Source organism: Oratosquilla oratoria, chromosome 5 (assembly GCF_046742065.1).
Source record: "Oratosquilla oratoria isolate Oo_2021 chromosome 5, ASM4674206v1, whole genome shotgun sequence".
In the NCBI taxonomy this organism is placed as follows: Eukaryota; Metazoa; Arthropoda; class Malacostraca; order Stomatopoda; family Squillidae; genus Oratosquilla; species Oratosquilla oratoria.
In genome coordinates this window covers 1,682,682-1,694,882 of record NC_134781.1, presented here as the reverse complement: position 1 = coordinate 1,694,882, position 12,201 = coordinate 1,682,682, and the positions used below count along the sequence as shown (strand labels likewise).

General features: G+C 39.2%; 1 pseudogene; it reads left to right on the top strand.

Moving 5' to 3' along the window:
* The first annotated feature begins 5,875 nt into the window (after window positions 1–5,875).
* Window positions 5,876–8,000, top strand: LOC143025312 (zinc finger MYM-type protein 5-like; annotated as a pseudogene).
* The last annotated feature ends 4,201 nt before the right edge of the window (window positions 8,001–12,201 follow it).

Here is a 12,201-nt window from a genome sequence, read left to right as displayed (position 1 = left end):
TGTTACGTATTTAAGGATATATTGTGTTGTGACAACATAATTTTACAAAACATTAGTGTAGCCTATAAAAAAAAATCGAAACAGAAAGACTGGGCTAATTAGTCATATAAATGACACGACAGGAATGTATGGTTGGCGAATAATCAACTGGTTCAAAATATATCGATTATTTATCGTATTCCATGAATATACATACATACATACACACACACACACACAATATATATATATATATATATATATATATATATATATATATATATATATGTGTGTATTTACCTAGTTGTATTTACCTAGTTGTATTTTACGGGAAGGGGAGCTATGCTCGTGAGGTCCCGTCTTCATATCTCATTTTATCTAAACTATTTTTAAATTCATGTATTGTTTTTGCACACACCACTTTCTCATCTAACTTGTTCCAACTGTCTATTGCTCTGTGAGGAAAGCTGTTCTTTTTCAAATCTCTTCTATAGTTGTCTTTTTTTATTTTCTTTCCGTGTCCTCTTGTATTTCTGTCATCCCATTTTATCAGATTCTCTCTATCAGTAATTTCTATGCCTTTCATGATTCTGTAAATAGCTATCAAATCTCCTCTCTCTCTTCTTTGCTCTAGTGTCTGTAGTTTAAGTTTTTGTAGTCTCTCTTCATATGATAGTTTTGAGAGTGTTGGTGCCAGTTTAGTAATTGCTCTTTGTATTCTTTCAAGTTTTTTTATACATTTTTTTGTACTTGGTGACCATATCGTTGCTGCATATTCCAATCTTGGTCTTATCAGGGTGATTAGGATTTTCCTCACCATTTCTTCATCCAGGTATGTAAATGCCACTTTGATTGTTCTTATTAAATTATAAGTTTCTCCAAAAATCTTATTTATATGTTTCTCAGGTGACATATTATTCATAACAATGACTCCCAGGTCCCTCTCATTTTCTACTCTTTTTATTCCTTCTTCTCCCAAATTATATGATCCTGTTATTCTGTTTTTGCTTTTTCCAAATTCCATTATACTACACTTTTTTGTATTGAACTCCATCTCCCACTTCCTACTCCATTCTTGTACTTTATTTAGATCTCTCTGTAGTGATTCACAATCCTCTTCAGTTTTCACTCTTTTCAGTAATTTTGCATCATCTGCAAAGAAGCTCATATAGCTTTCAATTCCTTCATCCATATCATTAATATATATAGCAAACATTATTGGGGCCAGAACTGTTCCCTGCGGGACACCGCTTATTACTTCATTCCATTTTGAGTGCTGATCTCTTATCACTACTCTCATTTTTCTTTCTTGCAAAAAGTCTTCCATCCAATTTAGCAATTTACCTTGTATTCCTCCTTCATATTCTAATTTCTTAAGCAACTTCTTATGTGGTACTTTGTCAAAAGCTTTTTTTAGGTCTAGAAATGCACAATCAGCCCATCCATCTCTTTCTTGTATTATATCTATTAGTCTTGAATAGAAACATATTAAATTGGTGACGCATGATCGTCCTTGTCTGAATCCAAATTGCCTTGGATTTAGTACGTTGTTTTTTTCCAAGTATTTTACCCATCTACTTTTGATAATTCTTTCACATATTTTTGCTATTGTACTTGTTAGAGAGACTGGTCTATAGTTGGTAGGTTCTTCTTTATTTCCTCCTTTATATATAGGTACTATATTTGCTTTTTTCCAATCTTCTGGAACTTTTCCTTCTTTTAAGGAACTGCTTATTATGCTATGTATTTTGTCTGCCAGTTCATTCCTACATTCTTTCAGAATCCAGTTTGCTATTTCATCTGGCCCATGCGATTTTCTGACATCAAAATTACCCAAGTGTGTCAATATTTCATTCTTCGTTACTTCTATTTCTTCCATAGGGGGGACTTTTTCCTTCCACTCAATCTCTTCAGGTTGTATATTTTCCCTTGTAAACACTGATTTAAAATGTTTGTTCATAATTTCTGCCATTTCCATTTCCTCAGTGTATTCAACTCCTCCTTGTCTTAATTTCTCCAAGTCTTGTTTGTTTTTCAGTTTATTGTTTACAAATCTGTAGAATAGTTTTGGTTGATCTTTACACTTTTCTATAACATCTTTTTCATATTTTCTTTTTTCCTCTCTGCACTTTTGTACATATTCATTTCTATAACCAGTATATATTTTCCATTTTTCAGGTCTTCTGTCTTTTTTCCATCCGGTCCAGGCTTTGTCTCTTTTGTCTTTTAACTCCCTACAACTTTTGTTGTACCAGCATTTTACATATTCTTTTTCTTGTTTTTGTCTTGGGACATACTTTTCCACTCCTTCTTTGTAAATTTTTGTCAAAATATTCCATTTCTCTTCCACTGATGTTTCTTCTTTGTATATTTCTTCCCAGTTTTCTTGTTGGAAGAATTCTCTTATTTTATCAAAGTTTGTTTTTTCATACATCATTCTTCCTTTTCTATATTGTTCATTTCTTTTCATATATTTTTCTTCATTAAGTTCCAGTTCAATCAATATGTGGTCACTTTTACCTATTGGTGTTTTATATTCAATCTTGTCCACTATTCTAGGTTCAGATGTAATTATTAAGTCTAGCCTCGATGGTTCTTCTTCATTTCTATACCTAGTGTTCTCTTGTATCCATTGTGTCATTGAATGGTCAGTAATCATCTCAAGTAGAGCATTTCCCCATGAGTCATCACCACTCTTTACTGTCATTTCTTCCCAGCAGATTTCTTTGCAATTAAAGTCGCCCATCATAACTATTCTTCCTCCGTCTTCCATTATTTTAGTTAATGCTATCTTTGTGTCCTCTAACATACTTTTATGTTCACTCTCCTCCCATGAGGCTGTTTTCGGAGGCACATAATTGATCACAAATTTTCTGCTCTTCTTATCTCGGTCTTCCACTTCTATCATAATCATCTCTACTGTATTCTTTCCATATATGACACCTTTCACGTTTATATCCTTCTTTGTCAGGAACATAACTCCACCCCCTTGTTTTTTCTCTCTGTTTCTAATCCAATAATTGTATGTATCATGTCCTACACTGTTGGGTGGTAGTGGGCCTTTTAATTTTGTTTCTACAATTCCCATTATGTCCGGTTCTTTTTCTTTCAAATAATCATTCAGTTCATTCAATCCTGTTATCAATCCATCTATATTTGTGTAAGACACTCTTAGTTTTCTGCCACTTCCATTGTGTTCTCTGTTTCCCTTATGTTTTTCTTTAGTATGTCGAACTGCTTTATTTTCATGTTCACTACTCTCCAATAGAATCTCTCTTTCTCTGACTCCGTTCTTTCCTCGTTTTTTGCCTTAGCTTCAATTCTTTTCTGCTTTTCTGCCTCTCTTTCCTCCTTATTCATTTCTCTTTTTATCCATACCTTTTTATATTGATCATTTGTTGCTAGTTTCCCTGTCTTGGATAGAATTTTCTCTGCCGTTGTTTGTGACCTGAATTTAATCTTAATTGGTCTGGTCTTATCTGTACTATATTTTCCGAGTCTGAATTTTTCCTCAATTTCCTTTATAATTTCTGGTTCATCTTCCTGGACTAATTTTAATAAACTGCTTACCCTTTCATTTTCCTCCTTGATTCTTGCGGTTCTATCTGGGTTATGTTTCTCTTCCATTCCTAATATAATTATACATTTCTTTTTGTCAGCTAATTCTCTTACTATATTCTCCTTCTGTCTCATCACTTTAATAACTGAGTCTTCATTATGTTCTTTCAATTGCTGTTTGACTATGTCAGTGAATGAAACCTTATTCCCTTCTTGAGTTATTCTCCAATTTTTAGCTTCTGTAGCTATTTTCTCACTGTTTTCATTACTATTCTTCTTCAATTTCTCATTCTCCTCCTTTACATTTCCTAACTGTCTTTTTAGGTCCTCTACTTCTTCAGTTAAGTTTCTGTTAGCCTTCTCTAGTTGTTCCAATCTTTCAATTCTCTGGAAGATGGAGTCTACCTTACCTAACTTACGTTCCAAGTCCTCGATCACCTTATCAACTCTCTCCTCTAGTCTTATCAGTCGGGGGGGGGTTGTGTCCCCCCCACCCTCTTTAAATCCCTGGAACATATTCTCGTCACTTTCTACTGTATTTCTCCTCTCTATACTTCTAATCTTTACATTTTTATTTGCCATTTCGTCATCCGGTGGTCGTTTCATGTTGACCTTACGCCCGTCTGCCTGGGCCAAGTCCTCCACATCCTCATTTCCTTCCATTTCCCCAGCAATCCCTCCCCTTCTCCTCTTTTCCTACTTACCTACTGCCTCACGAGCAATTTCCCCCCCCCCCTGCAAACACAAAAAGGCACTTCTCTTTGCGTTGGTATCCACAATCTGCACTTTTCTTCAGAGCGTTCGTCAAGCCGTCCGTTCGTTGAAAGTGTGTGTGTGTGTGTGTGTGTGTAAATTTAGGGAGCAGGTTTTCTTGGAGACATTTTCTATTAAATAATACAGCATACTCAGCACTGGAAATCTTCTTCCTTAAACCTTCTATCCTTCTCGCTATTTTCCTTTCTATAGGAGGAAGGGAGAACACAATATCACCAAATGGAACCATAGTGATTTTGGAAATAAAAACAAATTCATTACTTACAACGTTTCGCCAATGCTTTAGGCATCTTCTGGTAATTTTCATTTTTAAATCTACAAAAAAATTAAAATTACCAGACGATGCCTAAAGCATAGGCCAAACGTTGTAAGTAATGAATGTTTTTATTTCCAAAATCATTATGGTTCCATATGGTGTTATTGTGTTCTCCCTTCCTCCTACAGAAAGGAAAATAGCGAGAAGGATAGAAAGTTTAAGGAAGAAGATTTCCAGTGCTGAATATGCTGTGTTATTTAATAAAAAAAAAAAAAAAAAAAAAAAAATATATATATATATATATATATACATATATAAATGTATATACATGTGTGTGTACATATATATATATATATATATATATATATATATATATATATATGTATATACATGTGTGTGTACATATATATATATATATATATATATATATATATATATATATATATAATATAATATTGCATGATAATAGTATGACTGTTAGAGAGTATTTGGGATATCATATAAAGACTCAGGGCAGGGGGGGGGATACCCCGGGGTGGCATGTTTTTGTGGGGCGGTACTTTTGGTGAAAAGAAGGTAGGGCAAATTCCCCCTATTGTACTTTTAATGCATGATTTATCTATCATGAGTTGTGTGCATAAACGTTGTTTTGTGGATGAATGTTACATGTGAATCATGCTAGTGGATGTGGAAGGTGGTGGTAGTGGTGTGTGTGTGTGGGGGGGGGGGCACTTTTCGACTCGCCCCGGGGCGGCACTTACCCATGTCGGGGCCTCTGTAAAGACTGTAAAGAACAGTACGAAATTAGCCATGGAAATAGAAATATGCCTAGCCTACGATCAGTTGTCATGAATGTAAATACGGTAATGCATCAAAAATGATTTGTGGGTGGAACAGCTGATTCTGAATATATTTCTTATTTTTCGTGTCCCATGAATACTGATAAATTCGGTGAGATATTTAGGGTTGTAGTCAAGAACATGTGTCGGGTTGCCCCACAAAAGTCATCGGACAAGAATGTCGGGTTCCCCACGAAATCCTATTGGAGTATCGGATAATTTCGTCGGTCACCTACTCCCTACCGACAAAAAGTCCTGACTACAGAAAGGCCCACTCTTAGAAGAACACCATGTTCAATTGTAAATCGCGTGCAAGGCGATTTCTCAAAACTGAAATTTTGAGGCAGTAGTTATTATAACTTTTTTATATTGAATTTCTTTACGTCTTTCATCCTTCAAACTTTCCTTCTTCCTTCCTTCATGTTAATGCATTTATTTCAGATTACTGCCATTGTCTTTTCTAAAATATATGAAAAAGCCTTATACTATAGCAAGCACAATCATAGATCGAGACAAAGGGCGTAAATATTTAAGTGGCAACCAGAAACAAGCACTGGCCAAGGCTAAGGTATCTGAAAATGAAAAGTATAGAGGTGCTATCAACAAATACTTTGTCACTCCATCTTTCAAGCGCCCATGTATTAATGATGAAGAAAACAAAAACTATCCAGAAAATAATGATATAGCCTAGGCTAGAGCTCAGTTACAGTTGATAAATACAATGATGACATTGATAACAAATTAGAAAAGGACGACGCAGTTGTGAATCAAATTGAAGACGATCTCAGTGCACCAAAAGATAGTGCCAAAGCAGAAAACTTACTTATGATCGAAAAAAAAAAGCCCAAACATCATGCAGTGATAGATCATCCATGAATACAGTTGTAATTAACATGTATGATGACCCAACTAGTTGGCCAGCTGATATAGATAAAAATGTAAGAGATTACTTAACAATGAAAGATCCTCTTAATATTCCAGTGATTATCTTTTCAAAAAATGAAAAGGAACAGCGTTTTTCAACGTTTCACTGCAACAGAAAACTTCCAAATGGGGAGAGTAGTAAAAGACCTTGGATTATATATTCTGTCTGCTGATAGAATTTATTGTTTTTATTACAAACGCTTTAGCAAGAGCAAAATCATTGCACTATTAACAACTGGATTAAAAAACTGGTCTTGATCTTCATACAAGGATATGTGAGCATGAAAATTCAAAGAACCATTTGGAAGCCATATGGAGTTTCTAGGAGTTATGTAGAGGTGAACGAGGCTAGTTTTGATGTCTCGGAAATATCTGGCAAGATTTTTTTTCTGGCTATCGACATATAAGGGGGTCATTAAGCCTGGTAAGAAGTTTTTCTGTCTCTACAGTACGTTTTTTCGTTCTGTCTTCGTGTGTGGCAAGATCAATTTATTGTCGGATGATGAAAATATTACATACCGGTATGCAAATATAGTCTTATATGTGTATGTATATACATAAGCTTGATTATTATACAAAAATAAATTATAATAAATATGATTAAAATAAATAGTTTTACATGGAGTAATTTGATAAGGGTGAAATACAATTTTTACAATAAGATTGGCAGAGTAAAGACATCGGAATACGTAGAAACAGAATAGACGGGAAACTTAACCACAGAAAACAGAGGTATTGACGTGTCGCTACAATACTCCCCCCTAATGATGAGGTAGGAGGAACGAGATTTTTGTCTAGAGGTGTGACGAGCTGTCAGCAGAGCAGGCTGCATTCCAGTAGGGACGAGGGGGCGGTGGACCCCCGTGCATTGGTCCATGGTAGGCGGTGGTGGTGCAGCAGGCATTCCGGGGCAGGCGGCTGCGAAAGTGGTAGGCAGTCCAGCGGCGACAGCTCGGGCAGCGATGGCAGCGTCGGCTCGGGGAGACGACGACAGCGACAGCTCTGGGCGGTGGTGGCGGCTGGAGGCAGCGTTGTCGGCAGGGTGGTGCGGAACAGGCAGCGGCGACTCAGCGGGCGGTCCGGGACAGGCGGCGGTGGCAGCGACAATGACAACTCGGAGCGGCGGTGGTGGCTGGAGACAATGTTGTCGGTAGGGCAGGGCGGTCCGGAACTGGTGGCGACACCGGGTGGCGACGGCTCAGGGCGGCGACGGTTCGGAGTACAACGACTGGTAGAGGTGGTGATGGCAGTAGGTGTCGTCCGTCAGCAGCACCTGTGGAATTAACTTTCACGTGCCCCCATTTGTAGGTTTGAGATATCTCCGGGGTCACCAACTGTTGGTTTGGATGATAACAGCTCGGGGCGGCAGCAAGGCTGTGGCTGGGGTCGGCGGCGTTAGTGGCGATGGCTCGGGGCGGCGATAGCAGCTCGGCTCGGCAATTCAACTGGCAGCGGCTGGGCAGGGCAGGCCGGAGCGATTCAGCAGGCGGCGGATGGGCAGGGCAGGCCGGGGCGACTCTGCAGGCGGCGGTTGAGCAGGGCAGGCCGGGGACTCAGCGGGCGGCGGCTGGGCAGGGCAGGTCGGGGCGGTGATTCAGCAAGTGGTGGGTGGGCAGAGCAGGCTGGGGCGGCGAGTCAGTAGGCATAACATGGTTACCAAGTAAAAATACATACATACATATACCAAGGCTTTTTCCCCCTTACAAGGGAGGTAGCCAAAAAGGAAAAGGCATAAAATCATTCCCACCCATTCCATCCCTGAATACACTCCACACCCCTCCACCCTCCCTCTTATCTTAGCACCTCCTAGATGACTGGTCATCCCTGCACCTTGTTCACTGCCCTGGGCCAGAAGCAGTGTCACAAGACACAGCACATCCACAGCAAGGCCGCTTCATTAAATCGGCGACCCCCCCCCTCTCTGTCCCCCTCATGCATAAAAGGAGAAGACGGGGAGAAATCCCTTCAGGCTGCGTCACATTTTGCTCACACATACTACCTCCCCCCCATCCCCCCACCCATTCCACCTCATGCATCACAACATCATCCATATACAACCATTCTCCCCTGTCTTCTGTCCTCTCCCATCCTTCCTCAACAGACATTCCCCTCTTCCCCCCATCCATCCACCTCATCCTAGGACGTCCCTTCATGTTCACTCCCTCCACATCTGCCTTCCATACCTCTTTTACTAGTCTTTCTTCACTCATTCTTTCCATGTGTCTAAACCATCCTAATACTCTTTCATCAACCCTATCTCCCAACTCCCTTTCCACCCCTGTAAAACTACTACATTCACACTTGTACCATTTTCCCTTGTAAAGTGGAACTATACAGGCACTCCTCCAGTCCTCCGGCACTCTACCCTCTCTCCAGCAAACATTAAATAACCTCACCAGCCAGTCCATCACTGTACCTCCTTTTTTTAGACATTCTGCATGGCATCCATCCAGACCAGGTACCTTACCTGCTTTCATCATCTTAACAACTGCCTTCACTTCATCCTTCCTTATTTCTCCTCCATTTTCCTCACTCATTACTGTCATTTTCTTAGCATTTCCCACTGCAGCTATCTTTCCCTCCCTATCCTCCTTCACATTTAGCAACTCCCTAAAATATTCTGCCCATCTTCCCCTTACTGCCTTCTCTTCCATTATCATCTCTGCATCTGCACCTTTTACCTTTTCTTCTCTACTTGATTCGCCTCCTCTTCCTCTCTTAATTTCTTTCCAAAACATCTTTTTATTACTTTCAAAATTTTCTGTCATACTCTTACCCCATTTCACATCTGCTCTCCTCTTTGCCTCCTTTACCTTTTGCTTTACTTCTCTTTTCTTTTCTTTGTACCTCTCATGTGACTCCCTCGTCCTATTTTGTAACCAATCTGTGAAAGCTCACTTCTTCTCTTCTACAACCTTCTTTGTTTCCTCATTCCACCATTCACTACCCTTCCTTCTATTTCCTCCAGTCCTTCTTGTTCCACACACCATCTTTGCACACTTTGTGACTCCCTCCTTGAACCATCCCCATTCCTCCTCCACACCTAGCTCTACTCTATCCTTCAATCCTCCTTCAGCTTCTTCTTGTACTCCTTCTCCTTTTCATTTAAAGAGTTCACTCTAAGCACCTCCCTACCTTTTGTCCCTTTCCTCTTTCTCCATCTATCCTCCATTCTCAACTTACCTTCCACCAAAAAATGATCTGATATTCCCCCACCCTCTCCCCTTAGCACATGTACATCCTTAACTCTTCCTATCATAATCCTATTTACCACTACATAATCCATTAACGCTCTATCTACCACCCTTCCCTCCACCACCCTCTCCCATGTGTACTTATGCTTGACTTTCTTCTGAAACACTGTATTTGCTATCATCAACTCTCTAGACACATTTCCACCATCAACTCTCCACTAGGATTCTTTCCTGGAACCTCCACATTTTCCAACCACTCCATCAATTGGATCATTTCCTACCCTAGCATTAAGGTCTCCCAGTACTATTACATTGACATTTCTCCCTAATCCCTCTATGCACTCATTTAAATCTATCCAAAAAGCCTCCCTTCTTCTACATTCTTCTCACTGCCAGGCCCATATGCACTTACAAAAACCCACATCTCCTTTCCCAGTTTCACCTTCATCCACATTATCCTTGAGGAAACCTCCTTCCACTCCACTACACGTTTACCTATCTCTTCACTTACTAGTATAGCCACCCCTTCCCTCCCTCGCCCTCTCTTCACTCCTGATAACCTCCCACTTACACTCGCCCTTCTCTTTCAACTTAGTTTCACTCAAAGCCAACACATCCATCTTTCTTCTCACAAACATACTACCTATCTCTTCCCTTTTACTCTCATCTGTACCACATCCACGCACATTAAAAGACCCAAACCTTAGGGTGCTGGTCGGAAAACTCCTAGCCCCTCTTATGCCTTTACTTTTTTTAGGAATGTCCCCTGTGGGGCTACAAGGAGAAGGATGCCTAGTCCCAATCCCCGTCCCTTTCTTCTCTCCTCTTATGATCCAAGTGGAAATACTTGGTGGCAGTATTCTTTTCCCCCACCACCACAAGTAAAAATGATAACCTAAAATCAATGACATGAAATGGTAGCTGCATGAGGTGACACATGACATGGTCATCAAGTAAACATAGTAACCTTGAGCCAATGAATATGTCCTCATACTCCAACTTTAGAAATGGCATGTACATTTTCTGCTCATGTCCCAGGTGCCAAATGAAAAAATAAAGGTTAGGATATTGCTGCCAAAAATTCTTCTACTCTCGTGCTATCACATGTACAGGTGGGCTTGTCCTGAAATGATGGGTGGGGGACAGGTATGACCCTTCATCTCAGAGGAGCTAATAAGGGAGGGGTAACCCACAGCAACCTTCACCCTTTTACATATCATCATCCTGCTTTTACCCACATTTACTTTTAGCTTCCTTTCACAAACCTTCCCAAACTGCTTCAGTCTATCCTTTGACTCAGCTAAAAGTGTGGTATCGTACATAAACATCTGGTTCACCCCCCCCAACTTCCCTTCACACTCACCCTTGTGTTCTCCCTCACTACCTTCTCCATGCATGTACTGAACACTCATGATGACATTACACAACCCCACATTCACATCAAACAACTTGGTTTCTCCATCCCATACCCTTACACAAGCTTTACTATCTATATACCTTGGGCTTCTTTCCCTATTATATGGGAGGTAGCCAAGTCAAAGGCATGCACCCACTCCCATCTACAGCCCTTGTTTCCCTCTCATCTTAGCTCCTTGTGGATGAAGGGTCATTTCTGTCTGGGTCAGAAGCAATGCAGCAAGACATGGTACATCCACAGTATCTACTCCACAAGCTCTCGCTACTCTTGTAAAACTTTTTGACTGCCCTCAGTAGATTTACTCCTCACCCACAGATTTGTTCCACATAACCTGACACCTTAGGCTCCCTAAAATAATTTCTTAACATACAAAGAGGTTAGTTACTAGACAAAGGATTACAAAGGCGGAGCATGCCAACAGGAGACCTTTTGATCCATATCTAGGTCGGATTAAAAAAAAAAAAAAAAAAAAAAAAAAAAAAATAATATTAATAATAAAATAATAAATAAAAACTATAATGATGTAACAAATAAAATACATAAATGCATAGGTATAGTTAAAATAATAAACAAACAGGTAAATAGTAAATAATAATAAATTGACATATAATAATAAATGAAAATCAGACAGACAAATTATAACAAAACAAAAACAAATAATGTAAGATAAATTATAATCATTACAGCATCTTACTTAGGTATTTATCTAAATGATTCTTAAAGCTTCGAACTGAACTACATTGCACTACCTGTGCAGGAAGTTTATTCCATTCATTAACTACACGGTTGACAAAGTTGTTTCTACCTACTTCCAAATTGAATCTATTTCTGGACAGTTTGAGACCATTGTTTCTTGTCTGATTCTCATTCAATGTGAAAATTTTGTTACTTTTGATGTTGTCAATTCCCTTTAAAATCTTAAAGACCTGTATCAAGTCACCTCTGAGTCTACGCTTTTTTAAGGAAAACAGATTCATGTGCTTTAGTCGATTTTTGTATGATTTATTTTTTATATTTGGAATCAGTTTTGTGGTTCGCCGTTGTACTTTTTCCAGTCTGTCAATGTCTTTAATGAGATTCGGTGACCATACGGAAACAGCATATTCCAAATGTGGATGAACTAACGATTTATATAGCTTGTTAATGAGTGATGGACACCCATGTATGTTGAAAATCTACACATTCTTTTTTACTACCTCACCCCTCCAAAAAACAACAACCTTGGGCCCCATATTTCTTTGTGTAAAGAAAAGCCAAATA